Raw genomic sequence first — 26654 nt, 5'->3', positions numbered from 1 at the left:
TTCCTTTCGGTTTTCCAAAGTTTTTTTTTTACTCAGTAACGGATGGGATTTGTAATGTAACGAAATACAATACTTCACTCAAAACGTAATAGAGTAAAATTTAAATTACCGATTTTAAAAACTACTTGAAAAATACAAAATACACAAAAAACCTACTCAATACAGTAACTTGAGTAAATGTATTTCGTTACTTTCCACCTCTGCACATTATACATCATATGAACAAACAGTAAGCATCTTATACGTAATTATTCCAACACTTTACAAAAAAATAAAAATAAAAAAAGAAAGTTTTGAAAAATTCGGTATTCATTCAAGGACCAAGGACCCAGTCCAGGTAGACCGAGTCCTTGGAAGACGCAGCCCATAAATTCCAACGCAGCCACTATGTTGGCAGCTACTGCATATTTGCAACAATACAACTCAAATGGTTAATTAAATATCTGTGCTTCATTGCTTATACCTCCACTGAGCTACTCCTCTGATTTTGAGGACATTGCTGATGATTTTAGAGGCACTACACCACAGACAGGGTGGACACTTAGTAATCCCAAACATGTTGACTTCTGTCCTAACACTTTCTGAGCTGCTGTAAACATGCACAGATACAGGGGTTGATGTTGATTGGCCACCCAGGTGGTGGATCGCTTAAGCCTGTGCACCAGCTGAAAGTTTTCCTCCAGCTGTCTCTTTGTGTGATAGTGGAGTAAACAATGTAGTAACAAATATCTTTAACTTAATCAAACAAAACACCTAAGCAAAGTTTGAAGCTGCTGTTTGACCCGTCTGCTGACCAAAGCTCGGTGCCCCTGCCAATTTCCTGGGCTCAGACGTTCTCACAGAGCGGTGGCACTGTAGCACAGAGGCATGAGTTTCAGCACTGCTGAAATACTGTTTCTCTCTACTGATTTCCAGCATAGCAGCGACCCAACATCAGTTCTAAAGTAGACTGTCATTTACAGTTCTGTGAAAAAGTGTTGGTGCCCTTACAGATTCCTTATTGCTTTTTTGTCACGTTTAAGGTCTCAGAGGATCAAATTACTTTAACATTCGAAACAAAAAATCAACATATTAAAAGGGTGATTTTCATATTAATTATTTTCTTCTTTTATCTAATTCATTTTAATTAAACCACAATTTTGTTTTGTTTTTTATTAAGCTGAGATAAATACTACAGGCCAAACTGGCCCCTAATCATTACCTGACCTACAAATATTAAAGTCATAAATCGTAGAATGGCTGAAGCTCTCTTTAAGAAAACCCAACACACACAGGTGTTAAGATTAGACTATTACACAGAATAAACATAAACCTGTCCTTGGTGACAACTTTTCATCAAGGAGAGTTGCTTTCAGCTGTCCTAAAAGAGACTAGATGACTTCACCACCTAATTTAAATACCTATAGGAGAGAGGAATAACAATAAATTAGCCAGACACATTGTTACATGGTTCTGCCCTTTCTGGACTTCTTTGATTCTGTTTTTGTTTTCGTTTTGGGTTTTCAGCTTTGGGTTATATCCGTCTGTGTTTTCTAAGTCGTTGATTTAATTTCCATTTTGTGTCCTTCTAGCTATTTTCTTTTGTTTTTTAGTTCTTATGTATATCTTGGCTACTTATGTCATGTTCGGATTAATGTGTCTAACCCACATGCAGAACACTCGGAGGCAGATGAAAAAGTTCAAAGATTTATTAATAATAAATGTACAAAGTATGTTCAGATCCAAGAGGGGGCTTGACTGGTCATGAGTGGGTTCACTGCTGAGGAGGACAGAGGGATTAGTGGAGGTCCAGGTCCTTTTGCTGGTTGTGAGTGTTCAGGTCTGTACCTGTTCGGAAATGGAGCAGAGCTGCAGAGGGGGGGAACCTTGAGGGTCCAGAGGTTGTCGGCAGGCTGAGGGCAGAGGCGGAGGCAGAGCTTACTGAGTGCAGGCAGATCACTGATTGAGTTTTCCTTCCAGTAATCTTCTGAGAGCGGGCAGGCAGGTACTTGACTGAGGCTGCTCTCCAGAGTCCTACTGAGAACGATCAGACACATCACCGGCAGAGAAACTCTCCAGAGTTTGAGGTATTCAGGCAGGATCAACCTGGAAGGCAGAGAGGAGAAAAACGGGATCAGGTTTGGTTCACAGAAAGTCAGAGTTCACAGACAGGCAGGTTAGCTCAGGCTTGCTAACCATTACTGGTAAACACTCTGGCCCTGGAGTGAAGACCTCCGCCTCCTTAAGTACGGATCTCCTGATGAGCAGATGGGAGACAGGTGGGGCTGTAGGGAATTAATGTGCACCAATGATTAAAATATATACATGTCTTTCACATTGAATAAAGGTCTTGCTTTAAAAGTCTAAAAAAGTTTGGTATGCTGCAGAAAAGAGACAGAGGGTCTGGCATGCTGCTCAAAGTGCAACCTTAGATCAGAGCAAGTTGCTGCAGTAAGGGTTCTAAGTGCAACTTTAGATCAGAACAAGACAGTGAGTCTGGCAAGTCCCGCTAAAAGTGGCTTCTGCACTGAGGCTAAGTTAAGAGTGCACAGATGTCCAGCAAACAGACAGCCGAGCCCAAATAAGGCCTATGTATGTGACATATGCTTGAAGAATAGAAACACAGAAGGTTTAAGTACCAAGATTATGCCAACCATGTTTAATGTGAAATGCTATAATCATGAATCACTGAATGAAAACTTTGCTCTGCAATGATCACTGAATGAAAACTTTGCTCTGAAATAATAATGACTGGAATATGATGTGTTTTTGATTTAATGGCAACATATGTTATTATGACTTATAAGAGATATAATCATGACCTGTAATAAAGTGTTTTTTAATTAAATATATAAAAAATATGTTTTGGAAAGGACTTTCCTCCGGTAGGATAAAATTAATTAAACTTAACTGAAGAAAATGCATCTAAAATGATGAAAAGAAAGGAGGAGCTTGGGGGAGGATCCCCCAACAGCCTGAAATGTATAAAAGGGAAGCTGTTTAATTTTATGTTCAGTTGTTCTCCGGAGATCATCTCAGTGTGTATGCTCTGTGTTTTTCAATAAAACACTCTGGACCTGGAAGACCGCAACTTCTGCCTGTTTTCTTAGATTTCTGGTTGAAGACTTTTCTACCTTTTGAGAACTTTGAACTTTTATAAAACTTAGCTTCAATTTTTAAGTCGTTGGGAAGAGAACATCCACGACAATTGGCGAGCCAGCCAGGAGAAGAGCAAAAAAGGGGACGTCGGACGAGCTACAGGCACCAGCTGGAGGGCGTGGAACCCCAAAGGGCCCATACTTCACCATTAAAGGTGAGTCAATTCGTTATAATTTTCTAAATTAAGTGGGGAACCAACCTTCGGCGACTGCTTGTGGGGGTCAGACGTCACAAAGCTCTTCTAAAGAACCTAGTTTTCCAAATTTAATACAGTAATTTCCAAATTTGATAAGAATTTATGTGAGAACAAATAACGGCAGATAGAGCGGAGGAAAGGTCCAGGTATGTATGAGTATATGTGAATGCATGGTTTAAGTATTAATTGATGTTTATATTGATCTGTATTTGAACTGTTGAGTGTTGAAATAACTTTGTGAAAAAGTCAAGCTTAACAGATGTTGTTCTGAGTGGACAAGTGGTGAAGGGACAGAGTGGTCAAAGCGTTTTTGACAATAGTCGGTGGAAGCCACAGATCCGGAACATTATAGTACGTCTGTTACGTGAGGGTATTGGTGACCAATGTTGGGCAAGCTACTTGTCCAGTGTAGTGAGCTAAGCTATCAGCTACTCAACAATAAATTAAGCTTCACTACACAACAGCTACCACCTAAAGAATTATAGCAAGCTAAGTTACACTAATGTGTTAAAAGTAGCTTAACTACATCAGAAGCTACTTAACGTTGTACCAACCTAATGTCAATTCAAAATGAGTCTGACACACTAGTTAAAATATTTATTAAAGATCAGCCAATGACATATCACAGTGTAAACATTGCTTTATGATCAGCATATTAAAATAAAAACTAAACTAGTAAACAATCTGCTGTTATTAGAACCAAATTAAAGGTACTGTGTAGTGTTCTACACACCAAGACATGGCTATGAGTTTGCATTCAATGGACATCTCTAGGGAAAACAAAACCCTACAAAAGACCTCAATTAAACAGTTGATTCAAGTAACAAACAAAACTGTTTACAAAAGAAGGTGAAAAAATAAAGAAGCTATTTAAGAGATACATATATATATATATATGTCTCACCATTTAATTTAATTTCTACCTACATATTTATTCATTGTATTTTTGGAGGCAATTAATTGAATGCTTATTTATTTATTTATTGAGCATTTATTTATTTATGTATTTATTTTATATACGGTAGAGCTGTTCCTATATAAATAAAAACATCTTGTCTGTGCAAAGCCTAAAAACAGATTTACGTAAACATCCTGTCAGGTAAACTAGGCCATGAAAATACAATATCGAAGGTTCACTACTGCTCTCTAATTAGAGTATCTTAGTGGCACATAGATATGGGAGAATTATCCTGCCATAATGCAAGAGCACATCATTTCAATTTGAGAAAAGAATTTCATCTTCTTGCTCTCAAAACTTATAATGCTCACACTCAAAACATGCGCTCTCTCTCAAATATTTTCTCTTCTCTCTTTGTTTCTTCTCTCAGATTTAATCCTTCTTGCACAGATATTTTCTCCTCTCGCTTGCCTCCTTCTCTTCGCGCACAAACCGCGCTCTGTTACGCTCGCAAACCCGTAGGCTCTGCTTGCGGATTTGTTTTGCTCTCTCAGACTGCAGTTGGATCGTTGCCTAGCAACCTTTCCAGCCAATAGAACGACAGCCTCGGAAAGGGTGCGCTTGTTTAACTCTACTGAGTGTGCCTCTGCTACTACGCCACTTATAAGAGCGTCAGCTGAAACTGCTATTTACAGTAGCTTGTGGCTGATTGTTATTTCAAAATAGAAAACCTGGTTTCATTTCTAAGTTTTGCCCTGGATTTTGTAGCGTACTTGATCAAAACAATAACGTCGCTACAGGAAAGTTACTTGATAAATAAAGCAGCGACGCTACGGTCAAGCTATTGGAAAATGTAGTTAAACTAATAGCTTCGCTACATGTAGCGGCGCTACTGCCCATCACTGTTGGTGACTAGTGAGAGTTGGCATACTCCATGAAATAGCTTGTGTTGTGTATTAAGGTATTAAGAGTCTAAGCGATAGCCAGGCTAAGGGATAGCCAGAGTATTACCGATTAAGCAATAATCGGAGAATAGTACCGCTCGACCATCTGGAGGACGTCTATGCATTTCCAGTTATCTGGGTGCAGCCGGGGCAGCAGGGAAACAATTATATGCCACTGTGGGAAACAGTGAGGAAGAATAGAAGTGCACTGTAAAATATACAATCATTTGTTTTGTGTGTCTTTGTCTGTGTGAAGAGTGAAAGAGTTAAGTGACTAAGGGGAAGTAGGGGGTGGATGATATTAATAAATTATAACATTAATAAAGCTTAAATATATGATCATAATAAATAGAAATAATTATTGGAAAATATAGTTAAGAAGAATAACCTGAAAATTCATTAAGATTGGAAAATAGAATTGGCAACTGGAAAATACATGGTTAAAAGAATAAAAAGAAATTAACAAGGTCCCAACAAAAAAGTTATATAATAAATATTGGAATTATAAGTTATATCATATAAATTATAGAGTTACTATTAGGTACGAAAACACTATTATTTATAAAAAATAAAAAAAATTCTAAATTCAAATTGGAAAATTCTGAAAAGAAGAACAATTGGACAATAAGAAAATAATAAAAGACAAAACACAATCTGAATTGGAAAGAGCAGAGCAGGCTAAAGTAAAATTAAAATAAAATTATAAAGGTTGGTAAAAAAGCATATACCCTAAAGGTTGGGTGATCACTGATTGCCATGGGAGCCAATGGGAGCAAACAGTCTGCAGAATTGACGCCTGCCAAATTGGTTATAATGACACATCCTTCCAATAAACGCAAAATTCAAAAATGTATGACAGAATGGCACAAGATAACATCTGGAAAGAATCGCTGGCCTAAAGAGGGCAGCTTTGATCCTTCTTGCTGTGATGAAGTAGATGCCAAATTGCGGGAAAAGGATAAAAAGCGTGACCGATTGCATTTGCATAAAAAACAGAAGCATGCTGAACAGAGTGACATCTTGCGGTATTTTAAAATGGAACACCATAAGAATTCAACAGCCCCTGACTACATAGACCATAAGCCACCACCATATCACCCTAGTGCAGCAGGCAAGTACCCCGTAGTGATAGAGCCAGGCAGCAAGGGAAAGATTACAGGGCAACTTAAATTAGTGTTGGAAGAAGATGAGGAAGAAATAGAAAGAGAAATGAGCGACACACAGCAAGAAGAGCATGAAGACAGCAGTGAGAATGAGGAGATAAAAAGAACCCCAGAGTAAGGAAGATCATTGTCCGTACCCGATCCTCAGTACGGCGCAAACGCACACCACAGCGAAAAAGCCTCACAAGCCACTCAACACCCAGGACCAAGTTAGTCTTAGAAGAATCCGAACCACTAAAGAAACTAATAGACAAGGAGGTGATGGAACTAAGAGAGACACGATCACAACTCATCGAGAGAGAGTGGAAAGAAGCGCAAATGAGACAACAAAAAGAGTTAAAAGAGACAATAAAAAGACAAAAGGAGGAGAAGAAAAGGCAAGATGAAGAATCAGAAAAATTTAAAAGAATGGAAGAAGAGCAGCTTATAATAGCAGCCAAAAAGGATTGCCCAGACACACCATGTCCACAGACACAGTTCCTAATGGACAAAGCAAGTAAGGAGGAGGTGAGCACAATGGAGAGTGATGTAACAGATTGGGAAGACGTTGTGCCACAAGATGAAGGCCCAGATTTAATATCGCCAAAACATCCATTAAACAAGTGGTCCGAGGAAAGGAGCAGGCTGAAGGCAGGTGTAAAGGAGCCTCTCACAGCCGAGTGTGATGTGGATCTACAAATAGTACAAGGCAGCAAACACACCATGCAGACCAGGTCCAAAGCAAGAGAGCTAGAGCCAGAGCAAGAGCAAGATGAGGTCCACATGGCTCCCTTGCTGTCTAAAGGACCTCAGGAAGAAAGATATGTACCATGGTCATTTATGGACATGATAACACTGGCTGGAAGACTGACCCCATTGGCAGATGGTGCTGACAGGTGGATAGAAAAGCTGGAAGAAATCACTGGAGGCATCAACCTGGCTGCTGGAGACATCAAGGCACTGCTGATCAAAACAGCAGGACACTCAGCGGCCAGAGAGGTGTTTGACGAAGCTCAGCTTCCAGGGGTCATGATCTCACACCGGTATGACAAGATACCATTCAACAAAATAAGACCCAAGGTGTGGGCAGCCTTGAGAGACAAATACCCCACCTGCAGTGATCCAACTAAGCTGAGAGAAGAACGCCTGATGGAACGATGAGAGCCCAGCCCAGTTTCTGCACAGGTTCCAGCAGAAATGGAAAACAGAAACTGGAAGTGATGGGAAAGAACTGAAGACATCAGGCTCCCTGTTCAGAACCTACATCAGAGAGGCCATGCCCAAAGAAGTACAAGCCAAACTGAATGGTGTTGTGGGGCTCATGAAGATGGATTGGCCACTGTTCTCTGAGCATGTCATACATTATGTAAACATGTATAGGGGTGAAAAACGGGCCTTTGAGGAACAAAGTAAGGTGTTGGCCACCAGATTGACCCAGCTACAGATTGGGAATTGTCCAAAGCAAAAAGAAAAAGAAAAACCCTAAACCCCAAGCAGCGCTGACTGTGGAGCCCACCCAGCGGAGATGGAAACCAACTGAAAGGCAGTTGTGCAACCCCAGTGGGTCACCTGTCATCCCCCGCCCACACAGCAATCAATATCCAGCACCCCCAACCTTGGGAAAAGCCCTGCCACGCAGCCCCAAACCTTTAAACCACCCCCTCCTATTCTGTGATCTAACCAAGGAGGAGGTCCCCAACCACGGGTTCAGTAGAGGACGGGGGGGGGCCCCCCATGGGGGGGAAATGGAGGGGAACAAAGGAGCCCCAAAAGGGCCCCCTAAAGGGCCCAATCCCACAGATGCCCCGGGCAGGCCAGACATGGGACGCAGCGGGAAAATCCAATGCTGGGGATGGGACAAGTTGGACACATGCAAAAAAACTGCCCAAAAACCCCATGATGGGACCTCACCCCCACTGCTGGCCCAGCCACCTATGGAGCAGGACAAGAATTACTGAAATGGGGGCCCAGAAAAACCGGGGAGGGGCCTTCTACCGTTTTAAACCCCCAAAACGACCAAAAAACAGAACCCACCTTGTGTCATTTAATATACAGCCACATGCTTTATGTTGTACAGGACGGCCTACTCCTGAAGGGAAAAAAGGGGGAATTTTGGCCTGCCCCTTCAGCATCAAAGATTCAAACAGTGGGTTTCTTGGGAAAAACCCAAATTTATACCCATGACTGGCATTCCCTGTATGGGTGAAAAGATGTGTAGCCCCATATTTACTAGAAAATACCCAAATCTATTTAAATTTAAAACCAAAATAAATTTAAACCCTAATAAAAATTTTTTTTACTTTAACAACACAAAAATTAACCTAATATCCACAACCCAAAAACCCTCAACAACCAAAATCCAAAACCCTTTTTTCCAAAACCCAAAAAACATACAACTTCCTTCCTCCAACTAATAAACTAACCCCTCCATAAAACCTATAAAAATTAAAAAACCCTTTTCCCTTCTTAAACCATTTTTAACAAAACAACCCAAGACTATGAGGAAAGCCCCGGGGGTGAAAAATTAAACAAAAAGATGTATAAATTTTCCGGAATAAATGGAAAAATTTCACTTTCACTTTTTTCCTGTTTTCAACAAATTTTCCATACCCAAAACCCACATTTCCCATTTTTATCCGAAATTTTTTGGAAAACAGACTGGGCCCCCATGTTCGGCCAAGGGGTAGAGTGGATGTACACTGGGCTGATTATGAAAAAGTGGCCTTTTTAAAAAATTTCTATAAAAGTGGGGGTTTTGGCAAACCTTAAAAGTTTGGGGGAACAAATTTTATGGGGCAAAAAAAATATTTTTAAAAATTCCAGGCTATTCCAAAAAAACATTTTATTTTTTTAAAAAAAAATAAAACCCCCCCAAATTTCTATAAACCCCAAAAAAAATTTCCCTTTCAAGAATTTCCCCTTAACGGGGCAAAAAGGGGAAATTTAAAAAGGAAAAAACAGGGCGGGTTTGAAAAAAAAGACAACCCCGTAACACCCCAATTTTTATTTGGGGGAAGAAAGAATGAAAATTTTTGATCCCCATACCTTAAATTAATTAATCTATCGAGCAGAAAGAAGGGGTAGTACCAGACCCACCACACTCTGAGTAACTCCCCCCGGGTACAAAATGGTTTCCCGTTAGATCTGGTTCAGCTTCTTCAGTGAAAGGGCCCCCAAATTTCCCAATATTGTTTGCATTCAGTCAAAGGAAAACAATTACTTATTCTCGTTGCCACGGGGCTTCGAAACCACCATCAATTTTTCATCGGTTTTTTTCGGCAAATGTTAAATCATTTGACATACCATTTTCAATTTTAGGATTTGATACATTTTTATTTTTTGCTTCAAAAAGCGGTGAAGAGACCCCATCCATGTTGACTGCACGGGCGAGGGGGGACAAAAAGTGGTAAAAAAATTGCATTCTGCCAGCAAACAGTGGGTATCTCGGCGAAAATCAGGGGGGGACAAAAGGTGTATTGCGCCGCCCAACGGAACCCCAAACCAAATCCCCAAACCTAAAATGTTGGGAACATTTGTCTTTTCCTTATCGGTTACAGAACCGTGGGTGTATTATCCCATAAAAAAACTCCATGAAGCACAATTAAAGCTGGGGGGGGTCAAGGACCCGTTGTCAATTACAATGGACAGAGAAGCAGAAGGTTTCCACTGCTGAAACAAATCTCCAAACGCCCTGTTGGGCCAATCAGATTAGGCAAGCCATTCCATCTCTATGGGCTGAGCGAAAAGGGGTATGCGTTGCATTTATGAAACCCCCAAACTAAAACCCTTTTCTTATTACAAAAAATTTAGGGGTGTCGAAAAAGGGTTTCCTCCCTTTACCAGGGTTTGGAGCACAGCCTTGCAAAAAAAGGCCTCTTATTATAGGGGCCACCCTGTATTTTGATAACACATAATTTTTAATGCCGCAACCCCACGTTTGGTTACACAAGCTCGTCGAACGGGTTATGAAGTTCTGTTTTGGGCCCAGACTTAAAAAATACAACCTGTACCACGTTTAAAACCCCAGCCACAAAAGGGTATTGCCCAAAAGGGTGACCCCAAAGATTGTTAAAGGGAGGGACACCTCTGAAGGAAAGGGAAGCTTATAAACTCCAATCCCATCTACACGCTTTTTTGTAAGGGCTCCTTTTAAGAGGTTGACTGGGAACGGCTGGATATGGAATAGCCCCAACTCCCCCCGGGATGGGCCCTTTACCAAAGTACAATCAATGAGTTTAAATCAACCTTGCTCAGCCCGTTAGCAGAGTAAAAGCATTGACACAGAGAAATTTAGCTTCGGGGAAAAAGTAACAATCTATACTGCGTCCCTTGGTAGGGGGGGTTTGCCTTTCAATGTAGCATCGGGAAAAAAACGGGGTTTGTTAGAACAGATGGCCCCCCATAAAAATGGGCAAGCATTTTGGGGTTAATTTAAAGCTATAACGCCTTCATTACATTGTAAAATCACGTCATAAAAACAAAAAAGACCCCCTTGCCAAAAAACAATTTGGCAGATAAGCCCCAAAGGAACCCGGGCCCTGCAGTGCGGGGACCAATTTTTATATAGTATGTGAACCTGTTTTTAAACTTGCTTCGTTTTAAAGCCCAAAACAGGTCTCTGAAACGGGAAAAAAATCTTGGGTTGCAAAGGGGGCGTCACACATCAATCCCCATGATGGGGGGTGGCGGGGTTGTAGAGGGGGATTTTTTTTTTCCCTTTTTTCGTTACCCACCGCGATTAAAAAAATCATGGACCCGATCATTGTTCGCGAGCCCCAAATTTTCAAAGTTACAGGCGGGCTGGTGGTCACCCTTTTGACCCCTAGGTAGACAGAAGGGTGGCCCTTTTGCCCGCATTTTCCTAAGTTTTAATGGCGTAAAAAGTTCACTCACCCCCACCATATCCCCCTGCCCAAATCCCTTTTCCCCCATCTGATGGGTTTTGTTGACTGATAACTCTGTTCAGGGAAAAAGGAATGTTGGGGTTGTTGTCGGTTTGAGGGTGATAGAACATGCCCCATCTAAAAATACCAAAGCACGGAACGGTTTTTTTTGTAAAAATTTTTCCTAGATTTTTCATGTCTGCTTTATATCTGAAACGGGCCCCATTTTGTTTACAGGGATCCCCAAAAAGTTTAAACAGTTTGGGATAAAAAGAAGTTTGGTTTGTGTATCCCCCAGTCACCAAAGGGTCCGTTTGGGAAAGATAATGGGTACGAAAACAAAGATTGCTAAGATAATGCGACAGCAAAAAACCCTTTTACTTGGGGTTGACACTTGCCCTATTAATGGGAAAGGTTTCCCAAAAAAACCGCATAACCCATCTTACTCCCATGAAACTTACAGGTCGACCAAGCCCCTTTCCCCAAGGTTTGAACCCCCGCAGGGGGAGGGTTTCCCCCACAGCTGAGCGTGAACTGGGGGGGTTTCCCCCGATCCCTTTAAACATATTCACGACTTATATTTTCAACATGAAAGACCCCACCGTGACGAGACAACATCCCATACTCAAGACGTTAAGTTGGTACGTGTGTTCATACGATCTTTAGACGTCGTGGGAAAGCCCGTAGGGGAACCCCCTTTTAAATTTTGCTTTCCACACCCACTGCCCTGAAATTAAGGAAGCCCTTCTGGGTTTCCCCAAAACCCTTTTCAAGGGGATCGGCCTCCGACCCACCTGGACTTTATCAAACCGGGGCGGCTTGCGCTGCTGCAGGGGGCTTTTAAATTCCCTCCCAACACCCCCCCACAAGCTCAAAACTTGGATCAGATACTAATGCCCCCCCCGCCGTCCCCATCGCCCCCCAGAGGCGTTCAGAACCCTGGCGGGCCGGCGGTCTCCAAAGTCCAGGACCTGAGGATGATAGTGTTCTTTTTATGCCCCGATTCCCTCCTGACTCTGGTGGGAATGAGTGATCCTTTTTGCTCAAGCCTGATGGGGCTCCCCTGATCCATCCGTCGTTCAGGCCTTGGACGAACAGGTTTCTTCTGACCCACCAGATGCTGGTGGAGTCGTGTCCCCTTCACATCCCTCACCTGCACCTTCCCCTCTTATCCCCCTCCCTTTCTCCTTCCTCCTCCGAGGCAGATGGGCCGCCGATCCAATCGGTCCCGCCCACTCCATCGCCGTCTGGGCATTACCCGCATGCGTTTGACTTTGACTAATTGTCTTGTTTTGTTAACCCTTTGTGGGTTAACAAGGGGGGATCTAATTAAGGTTACTACTAACAACACACACCCACATTTAATGCGTCAAACACAAACATGCGCCTTAGCAATGGTAACACTAGCTACTAACCAAGGGGTAATCACTAATAATAATGGAGAGAGTATATCAATAATGTATGTGCAAAGTAAAGGATATAATTATGTAATTTCTGAAGAAATTTTAGGGAAGTCAATGGGAAAACATTGGCTTGGAATTCCACGGAGCGCGGACTGCCGTGGGGATGGGATGGTGATCATTGAGGTAAGATGCAAAATAGACATATGTCAGAACATATTAACAAAACAGGTAATGACAGTAGAAAGAGCGCATAGTGTGGTACAATTGGCAAAAAGAAGACAGGAGAGGGATCTAGATAAATTGAAAACGGCTTACTGGGAGAACAACATGTTCCAACAATGGATTCAGTACTCTGTCCAGACAATGTTCACAGCCAAAAAGCGCCCTAGAGATGATTGCATAGCCTGCTACAATGTTAAAAAATTACCAGCCCTTCAGATAATCCCCGCAAGTAGAATAGGGGATTGCCTAGATATAACAGAGTGCTTTGCTCACTGTGCCATGCAGATGGTCGGAGGTCTTGCAGCATTGTCAAAGGATCACACAATATGCCCTAGAGCGTTGACCACTTCAGTAAACGATGTAATGAGTACGTTCTCCCTTCCACCAGTTGTACAAAAACCGGCTAACCTGATTTTTCCGTTCTGTATAGCCCGTGGAAAAGAATTAGAAGAAGTGACTAAAAGGACCTCTGGCAAAATGTGGAGAGTAGATAGACTGGTGACATGTAGTAACAGAACATGGTTCCCACCAACTGAGGATGGAAATTCCACCCGTCACATTAAGTTTTGTAACACTAGTTTAAAAGCTACCATACGTTGTGAACAAGTAATACCAGATGGGGGTCATGTCATCTATGAGTTCCAACCTTCCAGCGTGTCGCAGTATCGAATACTGAGTATGGCAAAGGGATCTGCCCCTTTGGGTGACATTTTTTGGATGTGTCACAATGAGACGCAGATGTTCGCCACACTGTTCCCTCTGTGGGAAGGCATCTGTGCACCAGTAATGCTAACAGGACAACTAAAGTTAATAGTAGCGAACCCTGAAGGTGTTAAAGAAATATCTAACGAAATAACCAATCGTGCTAAGAGAAGTACTCCCGCTAAACACGAGTGGAAAGCATCAGATGAGGTATATCTTACCTGGGATCAGATCCCGTATGGGGTACCTGAAGATCAGATTGCTATAGGGAGTGATTGAATAGAAAGCGGAAGAGCGGCTGGTGCGGTACCAATTTGGGGAACTATTGTCAATGCACAGTACACAGCTCAGAATAGCAGATGGGTGAATCTCTTATGGTATAATCAACAAAGGTTTATCAATTTTACAATAAAGGGCATGGATCTGGTGAAGGAACAGTTGCATGCCACTTCGCTAATGGTCCTGCAAAACAGGTTCGTGCTAGAATCCCTTATGGCAGGGGATCAAGGGATATGTGATCATATAGGAGAAGATTGTTGTACTTTGATTCCAATGCATACAGATGTGAATGGCAGCCTTACAGGAGCCCTACAGGAAATGAAACGCATGAGGGATGAGCATATGCTACAATCTAATTGGAACACTCAATTGAAGGGATTTTGGGACTGGTTCAACAAGCTTGGATGGGGAAGGTATCTTAAGGCAATTGGGATGGCTCTAGGGATAATAATATTAATCATATTGATAGTTATTTGTTGCATCTTGCCCCTTATTCGAGGACTAGTCTCACGACTCATTGTAATTGTAACTGGACAGTTCCCAGTAGTGCAGATACAATTGGACCAAGGTATATAAAACATACTCATGATCTCCACCCACCCCATCAGGTACGTGCTCTTATTTACTAACAAAATTGTATATATGTATATTAACAGGCTTAACAACAACCTATATACTTATTCACGTAGATGTAGCAATTTGCATGTTGAATGATCTGTAGCTATAGGGGATAATATATCTTATGACGATGTCTAAATATGCCATACTATGTCCCCACAGGTAGATTATTGAACATGGCAGAGGCTTATTTCACTGTACATGACGAAAACCAAATGTCTTATTTCCCATCCGATGAGGCATGCCTAGCGTATAATGAAAGAAAAGACCAAGCTGCACTGGCGTCGTTAGGCCCATCACTAGGAGAAGCATGCCCATATGTCCCTCCCAGGCAGCCAGAAGGTCCTGTAGGGGAGCCAGGTGTCGCACCTCCAGGTTGGAACAGGCCTATGATGACGCCCAGAAGGCAGCCAGATGACCAACCGCCATCACCAACAGGGGAGCCACTGTCCAACCTGCCATCACCTGGGAACCTCAGGATCGATTTCGGCCCAAACAGCACCCCTGCCAGCCCAGAGAATCCGGAGGATCGACTACCTTCCCACCTCAGATGTCTTCAAGAGCGGCCGTCCACGTCAGGACTGCGGGCTGAGCAAATTGGAAAAGAGCATGCCTCTCTACCTCTTATTACAGGCTTCCTGGCTGAGCTGAACGAACCTGTTCCTGGGGCCCTGCAGATCGACACCAGCCCAAGCAACAACTTCACCGACCTCTCCAAACGGGTGGTGCATGAAGAAATCGTTGACTGGCCCCAGGAGATGCCAGGCACATCGGGCATGCAGCAGACACCCAACAAGACACAGCCTCCCCCTCCGTGCCCAAAAATCCCATGGAGGTACCAACAATTTGCAGGCATATCTTTCGGCACGGAGGAATATCAGCACCTCGCAGGGTTTTTTGCTCACCCAATGCATACCTATCGCTCTAGTTTCGATCTGACACCTGAGGTTGAATCCATGACCACAGCGGTATATTCAAAGATGATGAGAGGTCTGAAGTATGACACCTCACGCCGACTCATGGAAGCTATTCGCCGCAGATCATACAAAGCCAAGGCAAGAGGGAAGATGCAGCGTTTGACCCAAGCACATCAGGAGCTGAAAAATGAACTGGAGGAGGCACGAAAATCCATCATCGCCCTGCAAGGAAAGCTGCTGCAGTCGAGTGATCAGGGGCGCGTGGCTACTGCCACCACATTGCTGCAGCTGTCGGGGCCATGTAACTAATAATCTCAACGCCATATTGGATGTAAAGGACAATGCTGATTATTGGTGATTATGCATACCTATGTTAAAAAATATTGATATAATTGTATACTTTACGTGACAGTACAAGTACTGTGCAGGAGAGTGCCACAGGATTACTCTTAGGTTGGAGGTATTGAAGGTCCATTGACCATTAGAGGATGTGCTTTTCCTGGCCTGGCCCAGGAATGATGTAGGTTTTCTTGGTTTATTTAAGGGTGCTTGACTACACCCATGCGAAGGGGAATGCGGTGCCCTCGGAGCACAAGATGCTGCTTGAACATTGACATTTTCCTTTGCCGAAAAAACAAAGTTAGAAAATCTTTCTATAAAAAAAGTAAGCAACGAGGGAAAGATCCTCACAAGGGTGCCAAGAGGGAGATCCCTCTTTGACTAAGCTATCCTTATATACTCATGACCTCTATATTGGTCACTATAATCTTATGATGTAGGTTTGGTTTTACTTCTAGTTTGATGTGCATGATATATGAGCAGTAGTTACTTTTAACATTTTACACTTATGATATTTTGAGTAGACTCACGTAGTGTTGATCCTTTTAGGATCAAAGGGGGGAAAATGTAGGGAATTAATGTGCACCAATGATTAAAATATATACATGTCTTTCACAATGAATAAAGGTCTTGCTTTAAAAGTCTAAAAAAGTTTGGTATGCTGCAGAAAAGAGACAGAGGGTCTGGGATGCTGCTCAAAGTGCAACTTTAGATCAGAGCAAGATGCTGCTCTAAGGGTTCTAAGTGCAACTTTAGATCAGAACAAGACAGTGAGTCTGGCAAGTCCCGCTAAAAGTGGCTTCTGCACTGAGGCTAAGTTAAGAGTGCACAGATGTCCAGCAAACAGACAGCCGAGCCCAAATAAGGCCTATGTATGAGACATATGCTTGAAGAATAGAAACACAGAAGGTTTAAGTACCAAGATTATGCCAACCATGTTTAATGTGAAATGCTATAATCATGAATCACTGAATGAAAACTTTGCTCTGCAATGATCACTGAATGAAAACTTTGCTCTGAAATAATAATGACTGGAATATGATGTGTTTTTGATTTAATGGCAACATATGTTATTATGACTTATAAGAGATATAATCATGACCTGTAATAAAGTGTTTTTTAATTAAATATATAAAAAATATGTTTTGAAAAGGACTTTCCTCCGGTAGGATAAAATTAATTAAACTTAACTGAAGAAAATGCATCTAAAATGATGAAAAGAAAGGAGGAGCTTGGGGGAGGAGCCCCCACCAGCCTGAAATGTTTAAAAGGGAAGCTGTTTCATTGTATGTTCAGTTGTTCTCCGGAGATCATCTCAGTGTGTATGCTCTGTGTTTTTCAATAAAACACTCTGGACCTGGAAGACCGCAACTTCTGCCTGTTTTCTTAGATTGAAGATTAGCTTCAATTTTTAAGTCGTTGGGAAGAGAACATCCACGACAGTGCGGTCGGCTCATGCTCCAGGAGATCTCGTGCGCCCTCTGGTGGAGAAAGTGGACAAACCTCCAGATCCCAACAACTTACTGTTGCCCCCTTGTGCCAGTCTCCTTTCCCCTAACTCCCTTCTAGATCCTTCTGTCCTACCTGCTCTCAATTATTTGACTACTCCATTTATGAACAATAAATGGAAATGTTAATTCACTGTCTGGAAAGCTGTGCTAAACGAACAGACATCCACTTTCCTTTTCCTAGCTCCTTCCTTACTGCAAGCACTGGTTGAACAGCTCTTACCGTGGTGACCACTGATTCACTTCTTCTTTGGCTTAAGAGTCCTTCCTGATGTGAGGAAATTGGATGCAATGTCCATGAGTCAGACCCTTAGCAAAACCATAAACAGGATGCCTGCCCAGAGGACATTTAAAGGCTACATTTGGACTGCTTTAATGGACCAGAATTTATTCCTGCACTTGGACCATTTGTGCATGTGTGAATGCACTGTAGTGGACCCTGGTCTGGACCAAAGGGTACCAAAAAACCTCCCTGGTTGAAATATTTTCGTCGTCTCCTCTGGCCAAAGCACGCAGTGTTCAGGAAACCTTACAGATTCAAGCATATTTATTCTGGAAGTAAAAGGAAATTTTTACTTTTTTCAGGTTTTCTTGTTAGTTGTAACTCTGTTTATTTCAAACTGGTTTTAGAAATTCTGTGACCCTTTGATGCCACCCTTAAAGTACAGACTGCCTCCAACCTGTAAACATTAGGCTGTGACAGAGCAAATGTTTGTTTATGTACAGCACCAAAATTTAAGCATTGTGAAAAAGTAACAGATTTTTCCTGATTCCATAGATAAAAATAATGACATATTATATAAGTATTACACATAGAATGAAAGATTTCCAGCCATAGTTTCTTCTACCATTTATGATTCTGGCCTAACACGGGAACACATTGTTGGCACATCGTTAGGAAAAAAGACTGGTACGCATGATTATGTAACAGCCTTTCAATTCAAGGACTGGAAGACACTGCAGTAAATAAAATCATAACACTCAATCTCTTTTTAAAATGTTTTTTATTCAAAGTTTTTAAATTTTCAGAACAAGTTCTTTTGCAAAAATAATTAATGAAAATTCATTCCATCATTAAAAGCCCAAATAACCTTGCCTCTCTTGACAGTAAATTAATTAATTTATTTACTGTTCAAAGGAACTGGATCCAATTCTCAGGCTGCAGGTTTGACTAAATAATTACAGCAGACATTAACATGAAAAGTCTTGTGTGTTTGTGCTGGTTTTCAGTGGCCTGTAGCGTCTGCCATGTGGCAGAAACTGGAAAAATGAGCTGAGCGTCTTCATGGCTCCAGGTGTTTTTGCAGGATATTCCTGTCTATGATTCTGCTTCTTTTAAATGCATCTGTTCTGCAACACACCTGAGGCCACTGCAGACCTAATGACATGCTGAGGAAATTCAGACATCTGATTTCCATGTTAACACTCCATAGACTCACCTGAAGACAGGAGGGGATTATTTAAAGAACTTCTTGATTGACTCTTACCAATAAGATTGAAGCTAAAACTGACTGAAAATGGTTGTAATCACTGAATTGAAAGAAGTTACTTTTTGTGGTTATTTGAGGTCCCTTCCCTCCACGGCTGCTTCCATCTTTGCTTCCTAAAATCCAGCACAACTGAGACTTTCATTAGTTGAAACTACGACCTTCGCATTCGTGGGAAAAAATTTTCTGACCTCTACTCCCTCCATCCGCCCTCCACCTGAACCCTGCTTTATTGGATATCTGTTTGTTTACATTGCATCAGATTGCTGTTAGATTAAATTCTCTAAGCGTTCTTTAAAAAGAACACTTGAGTTGGACAGATGATTTGTGCTCAGAAAGACGTTGAGCACAGAATTTAGGCAAAAGGAAGAATTCAGAATACCCTGGTTGCCATTTTTAACTCATAATGACCGTGTTCCTCTGAAGGGGCTTTGGTGAAACATCAGACATAGGCTACTTCTATCAAAACATTTCAAAGCACTTAAAGCCATACAGAAACAAATTGGGTCTTGTCTCACAAGCAAATCCACAAGGCCAGTCCTTCCTTCAATACTGACAAACCTAAATAATCCTCAGGCTTCATAACAAGGTGGCTGCTCCCTATACTGTTCTCCTGAGTCCCTTCATTAAACTCAAACTCCAGCCATGTTTCCACGCATTTATGTTTTCCCTGGCTTCTACATTTCTCAGATATTGTTCAACAAATGAGAAGCTCCCTACTGCAGGAGCAACGGTTCATTTTTTCAGTAAATTGTTTTATCTCAAATCTTTTGTTTTTTTTTTTTTTTTTTACATTAAAGCTACAGTGTGTAATAATTACAGGGATATACAGTCAGAAATGTAATATATTATACATAACTATGTTATTTATCATCATCTACGAGCTCAGCCTCTTAACCTTAATATTTGCGTTGCCTTAGAATTCGTTATTTATAATTACATAGGAGCGGGTCTCGCAGCCATGGAGGCAGACATCTTTGCGCTACGGCAGCGCAGAGCCAACAAACTAGCGATTGTGAGATCGCCCATTACGCTCGAAAGTAACTACGGCAAGTTGAGAGAGATGAACTGAGACGGTACTGAACAATAGATGGCAGTATTAAAATTATCTATGTAAACAAACCTCATCACTTGAGAAGGTAGGTGATGCGGACGTCGTGGAAGACATTTTGTCCCGTAACGCTCGCCGTACTGTTGGGGGGGAGAAGCGGTGGGGGGAGATGTTCATGTTGCTGCAGTCTGCAGTCTGACCGCTAGATGTCGCTGAAAATTACACACTGTAGCTTTAATTAAAGGTATAGAGGAGGATTTTTTTTTTTTCGGGGAGGATCATCAAAATAAGTGGTCCTCTGTGATGGCCAAACCTACGGAAGAGAATTAGGGCCACTGGAAAAAAAAAAAAAAAAAGTTAACTGATTTAAAAATTTAATTTCAGTTTAACATGGGAAAAAAAGTCAGAATTCTGACTTTTTTTCTCAATTCTGACTTTTTTCTCAGAATTTTGGATCTTAATGTAAATGGGCACCATGAAGGAAGAGATGTGGAGCACTCAGCTTCACTGACAAAGATGTGAGTTGTTTGAGGTGGCCAGTGACACATTGGAGGAAAACGATGGATTTAGGCAACTTTTTACGTGCCCGAGGGGTCCCCTTATTAAAAGAGGAGCAGAAGGTCATTAAAACAAGAGAGCTAGTCTCTAAAACAGACATGGCTATGGCTTGATGCTAACATGTTTGTTATCTGTCAGAATTCTGAGAAAAAAGTCAGAATTCTTAGATTTAAGTCAGAATTCTGAGAAAAAGTCAGAATTCTGAGAAAAAGGTCAGCATTCTGAGAAAAAAGTCAAAATTCTGAGATTAAAGTCAGAACTCTGAGATTAAAGTCAGAATTCTGACTTTTTCCCACATTAAACTGAAATAAAATGTAAAAATCAGTTAATTTTTTTTTTTCCAGTGGCCCCAATCCTCATCCGTACAAACCCATGGCCACCTTAAAATTCACTGCTATACATGCACCTTTATTTATTAATTCATACACATACTTTGGTTTTCAATAAAACTTTATTCTTATTTCAAATACGTTTGATCTATTTGTAGGCGCGCACATTTAGTTCACTGTACTTGTATCTAGTGATGGGTTCATTAACAGTGACGCGTGGAACCCATAGAGGAAAACACTGTATCAGTGAGTGTGTCATTTCCAGAAAGTGATGTGACCGATACAGGAGTTGTTTCTAACTGACTGACTCACTAAACTGTGTTTAAAAGCGTATCCGTCAACATGATGAATCTGCTAAAAAAAAAAAAAAAGCCTAATCTTTTGCGCTTTATCATTAAAATGATCAAGAATTTTGGAGCCTAAAAAGAATAGGAACGATTCAGCCGCTGTGTTTTTATTTTAATTTTCTCGTTTTGTCATCCTTTTCCTCTCAGTTATCACTCAACTTATCTGAATTAAAATTAATTTCAAATTGACTCTTAGTTTATTTACTGTTTTTACTGTACTTTATTTTAAAAATATGGTTTAAAGTCCTCATCCACAAGCATCCTCATTCACTTTTTCCCTTAATTTTTCAAGTTATGATATAGGTTTACATTATTAATGGGCTGCATCTAAAATATTTTCAATTTAAAGATAGATATGAAATAATACAATAAAACCTACAATAACTTAAATTATATCATTGTGCTAGGTCATCAAATCAATTAGTTTAGTCTGTCCAATCAGATGCCTGTAGTGTCTTTAAATGTCCAGCAGGTGTCAGTATTCTGTGAGACAGAATCAACACAGTCTCATTAACCCATCACTAATTAATTCATACACATACTTCAAATACATGTGATCTGTAAGCACTTTGTGTGTTTTTGCCACAAATCTTTGTTTCCTAACTTCGAGGACTTTGGCCAGGCGAAAGATGGCAGCCAGGGATAAGATCTAAATGCAGGAGGGAAAATTTGGACTATTCAACTATCTGATGCTAAAATTTGAATTTTCCTTATTTTTCCTCATTTTTGCATTTTCACAAGATGTTTTTTTTTTGTGGTTGGTGTGTTTTCATTTTTCTAAGATGTAGATTAGATTATTGGAAAACCTAACTGTACTGCTGTGTTGGAGAATCTGTGACTGTTTGGTTAGTTTAAATTACTCCTATTGTGTTATTGGTTTGATCACCCAGTAAATATACTCTTTTGCTTTGTGAGGTCAGTTATGTTTGGTTATGCATTCAGTTAGTTTGGGCAGAGTTTGCTTGAGTTAAAGTTTGTCTTTTATGATTGACCTCTTTTATGACTTGAACCTAGTGATGGTGAGATGAAGCCTCACAATGCATTGAACCATTCTTCACCCATAGTTCATAAAGCTTCATGTGAACATGTTACCGCCTACTGGTGGTGAGCAGAACTAAGGGTAGTAATAAAATCTATGATTTTTTGCAACTTTTTTTCTTTGGAAGTCTTGTGTTAAACCAATCTTTTGGTCAAACCAAACAACCTAATATCGGTCACATGACTTTCTGGAAATGACACACTCACTGATACAGTGTTTTTACCCAATCTATTTTTGTATTCGGGTAAACCGATACAAATTAGTCACATTAGCCAAACTACTTAAGTATTATCGCAACTTTCAAAAATCTAAGGTGCGTCTCACACCATTAACCTCAGGAGTGACAGTCAGCTGACGCCACTAACAATGGTAACTGTTCAACAGAAAGCAATACTAATAACACTAATGTTACAACTGTTGTTATTTCTGAGAATTTGACCCTTAGTTACTGCTGCTCAGGGGTGAAAATAGTATTCAAAGAAAACATAAAAATGTTTTAATGATAATACAAGGAAACATTTACATCATATTTAAATAGATATAAATGAGAACAATGAGAGAGAAATATTCAAAGATCTATGAACCTTTTCATCTGGCTCTTTATCCAGAAATAAACAGAATGCAATAAAATATTTGCTTTGGATATAATTTAGGGATTCCTTTTGGTAGAAATTAAAGAATGTTTAGCATCACCTCTTGTGAGCTGAAAGAAATAAAATCTTGATAGTTACACAAAGGGATTCTTATACGCTTGTCAGTGGATGATCAGCCACATATAGTTTATTAAGTAGCGAGAGCAGGAGGAGCTGTACTGCTTAGAGCGAACCATCAGAGTGGAGCAAGAAGCGCAGACTCTGAGCTAAGCCGTGCAAAGACGCATTTCTATACAAGCAAAGCTGAAAGATCAGAGTTTATCCCGCAGTACCGGACCGTTCTGGATTATTTTCATCCCTGCTGCTGCTGCCATGGTCCAGCTGTGGTTACGCAAAATGTGCATGGCGGCATGACCAAACAGGATGCAACTGCACGGCTGATACTGCTTTGCTCGTCCAACAGATTACAGCAAAATGCATCTCAAACGTCTGACCAACCACCAGCTAACATTTTTATTTGGTCTCGTTATTTCAGAGAAAACTCACACCCATGACTCGTCATTTTTTGGTCATCAAAGATCCATGTTTAGGTTGTCAGTTCTTGTTATCGTCATGAAAAAAAAGTCAACTAAATAATTTGGTCAATAGCTACGTTTACATGGACACAAATAATCGGATTGAAGGCCTGATCAGATCAAAAATGTTTCATGTAAACATGTCAGACTGAAGATTCTAATCCGATTTGGTCCGATCGGAAATAAATTTAATTCCGAAAGAGAGAGGTGGTTTTTGCCGATCGCCATTCTGATTGGCGTCCATGTAAACACCCATTCGGATCTAAAGAGTAAAATAATCTTCACTGCGCATGTGTGCAACGTCAGCGTGACGTTTTTCCGCCTTGTCAACAACAGGAAACCACCGGTCGCTCTCGCTGTGAACAACATGGCGGGAGGAGTCTAGGAACGCCGACTTATACACTCAAGTTCATTTAAAGCTGCAGGAAGCAGGAATTTATCCTCCTCCTCTTCCTCTTTTCTCTCTCCACAGCCCGCTCGCTCTCCCACGCCGGTTCAATCGCTCATTCTCTACATTTTCTGCGCATGCTTAAAAGATTTAATCTGATCCAACGCTTGGTACATGTATACACACGTCATGATCGGATCATTTCATTTAGTGTCCATGTAAACGGAGATTTTGAATTTCCGATCAACCAAGGTTTGGATCGGATCGGGGAAATTTTGCGCATGTAAACGTAGCTAGTGTCATCATTGACGAAAACAACACTGGTGACCATAAAGTTTGTATTTCTTGGGAACAAATTAGTACTTAGTGGGATCAAATTAATCAATTGTGGGAACAAATTAGTATTCTGGTCACACGCTGTATCCCTTTTTTCTCCCATGTCATTTCTGGAGCTCCTTATAGAACAATCTCCTGAAACTCTTTTATTTGTTTGATTAACTTAATTAGATAATCTTCTATAAACTGCAAACATTCTTGATTTACAGACACACTTTGGTTCAGGAGGTTCTGGTTCTGGTACCAATCCTGTTTTTAGACCAGGAAGACTTAATGCAACTGAAAGGAGACGAGAATCAGAATCATTAAACTAAAGCTGCCCTGCAACACATCAGGTCACTTTAAGCAACTTGTGTTATTGTCACCTTCATCTAAAAGGTCAAAAGAATTGATTTTGTGCTTGAGTGAACATCAATACTGTTAATCATCTGTCTGTTTCTGCTGTTTCGGCTGCAGTGTTGTAGGCTTTAATGCTGTGTCCTTCTTTGATGAAGCAGGACGCATTTTTACCGTGCATGTACCGCCTGTTTTGCACTAGTGACAAAGAGCCGCACTGAACTGTCTAAAATTCTTGAAATTTACATTGTACTCTTTTTTAATGAGGGAAAAATTAAGTGCAGTGTTTGGATTTGACTGTTGTGGAAAATCTAAACATTAACTGTTTATGCTGATGGGTTCAAAGAGCTGATGACTCCTTCCTGTTCTGTATAAACTGTGGAATTGCTTGTAAATCTACAAATTATGCTGTAGTTGCCTTCAAAACGTCACACACACAGATGTAAAAAGCAATATTCTCAGTAAGATCAAATTATTATCATAATTAGTCCCTACTTTAAGCATAAAGAATAATGTCTTTATCCCTAAAATATTTGTGTTTCACTTGAATGTTTGAGATCATCTATAAAAATGTTAATTTACGACAAAGATAACTGGAGTTAATACTAAAACCAGATGTTCAAAGGTAATGAAGTTTAAATTTTTATTACAAATCATGCATCAAAAGTGATTAAAGATAATTTTTGGTTAGATTTCAGTAGCCACATTCGGGACTCAAATAGGACCTGTATGACAACAGGAAGTGGCCAGTTTAAAAGGAATTACTCCAAGTTAAGGGTAAGTTTTTGTATAAGTTATGAGCATGCTAAAGTACGCTGGCACACATCAACATACATCGAGAAATTTTGAGCATTTCTTGACTTATGCTGGCGTATGGCATCCGTGGGTCATCAGTTCCAGGTCAGTTATCTGATGGTTGACATCCGTTCAGTATCAGTTCCTCATCAGTCGTGGCGTCTAGCTTATCCTAAACCTCTGAGTAACTTGTGCATAACTTCTGCGTAACTTATCCAGAACTTCTCCTCAACGCATATCAAGGTATCTGCCGTGTTCCAGACGAGCACTAAACGTGTTTCTAACTTCCAGCTACTGTATAATGGCGTACTGGCAGCGTTTTGGTATAAAGGGGGTTCACAGGAGGAAACCGTCAGTTCTCCTCCAGACTTCATCCCCATCATAGGGTGAGCCAGAAGGTACTTGTAGACACAGCAGGCAAACCTGTGGCAAGCCGGGCAATGGGAAAGAAGGAGAAGACGATGAGAAAAAGAGAGCAGAGAAAGTGTGGACTGCTGGAAGAACTGCAGTGAACTGGTGAAAGAAAAGTGAAATGGCGTGCTCAAAGATGACCCTGCACATTTAGAGGATGTTTGGCTCAACCTGCTGCTGTGAAGCAGGATTCTCCACCATGAACAGAATCAACAATAAATCTGGATCCAGGCTCAAAATGAGCACCTTGATATGTGCTTGAGAATGGCTTAGTCTCCGGTTAAACCCAGGTTTAAAGCCTTGCAGGGCAGCCTAAAGCCCACTGCCAACATTAAGACAGAAAAAAGAAAGAAAATAACAAACCATCAGTTCAGGGGTTTGAGAAAATATGGGAATCAGGAAATTATCTATTAACCAAACTGAACGATTGTTGTTCTCTACTTCAAAAAAACACTTTTGATTTTAAAATGGAAAAAAATTATATGTTTTTATTTAAAAATTCAATGTTTAAAGTAACAGATTTTAATTTAAAATGTCTCCGGACCTTTACTGGTTGATGATTTTCTTTATTCGGACCCCGCTGATTTTTAATTAGTTACTCCTGTCCTACACTGTTTAAGTTTTGATCACTACTGCACTTTATAAATGGGAAAGTTCACGCTAAGCTGCTGCTCGTTTACTGTTAAAAAACTGTTGGTATCGAAGTTTCATTTCATTTCACTCTGTGTATACAAGATGACAGTAAACTTTGTCGAAGTCAAATGCTAAGCAGAGCCCCTCGGTCTCTGGCTGAGCCTAGAAATCTTGTCCATAAAGGTTCTAAACAGGAACAGGATTTTTTTTTTTTTTCCCAGGTTGGGGTCTCAACCGCACCCTCTCCCAAATACATCTCAAGTCTCCGCTAAGTGCGGAGCCCATTCCCCCCGTCCTGCTCTCCCTCCGCTGGCTGGCGTCGGGGCTCACCAGTGCACTGGTGGAGCTGGGGGTGGATGCCCGGGGGACTGCTGGCTCATTCCTGGCGGCCTCTCCGCTGGCCCCGGCCGGCCGGGGCTTTGCTGGGGCTCCTGTCTGGGGATCGGGTGCCCTTGGAGCCTCGGATCCCTGGGGCCTGGGACTGGATCCGCTTCGGGGTGGGGCTGGCTGTTGTTCGGGGATTTTCGGGGTCGGTGCTGGTGCCTTCGCTACGATGCCGGTTCCTGGGCGGTGTTTCTTTCCTATGC

The 26654-nt window shown here is 41.1% G+C and overlaps 1 long non-coding RNA gene across 1 annotated transcript in view; it reads right to left on the bottom strand.

Moving 5' to 3' along the window:
- Window positions 1-1593: 1593 nt before the first annotated feature.
- Window positions 1594-26654, bottom strand: part of LOC119794408 — a 37552-nt gene continuing 12491 nt past the window's right edge. The window contains exon 3 of the long non-coding RNA XR_005282214.1: window positions 1594-2085. This is a non-coding gene — a long non-coding RNA (uncharacterized LOC119794408). The remainder of the gene's footprint in view (window positions 2086-26654) is intronic.

This window comes from Cyprinodon tularosa, unplaced genomic scaffold, assembly GCF_016077235.1.
Source record: "Cyprinodon tularosa strain WSP-4 unplaced genomic scaffold, ASM1607723v1 ctg479, whole genome shotgun sequence".
In the NCBI taxonomy this organism is placed as follows: Eukaryota; Metazoa; Chordata; class Actinopteri; order Cyprinodontiformes; family Cyprinodontidae; genus Cyprinodon; species Cyprinodon tularosa.
This window is presented reverse-complemented; position numbering and strand designations above follow the sequence as displayed.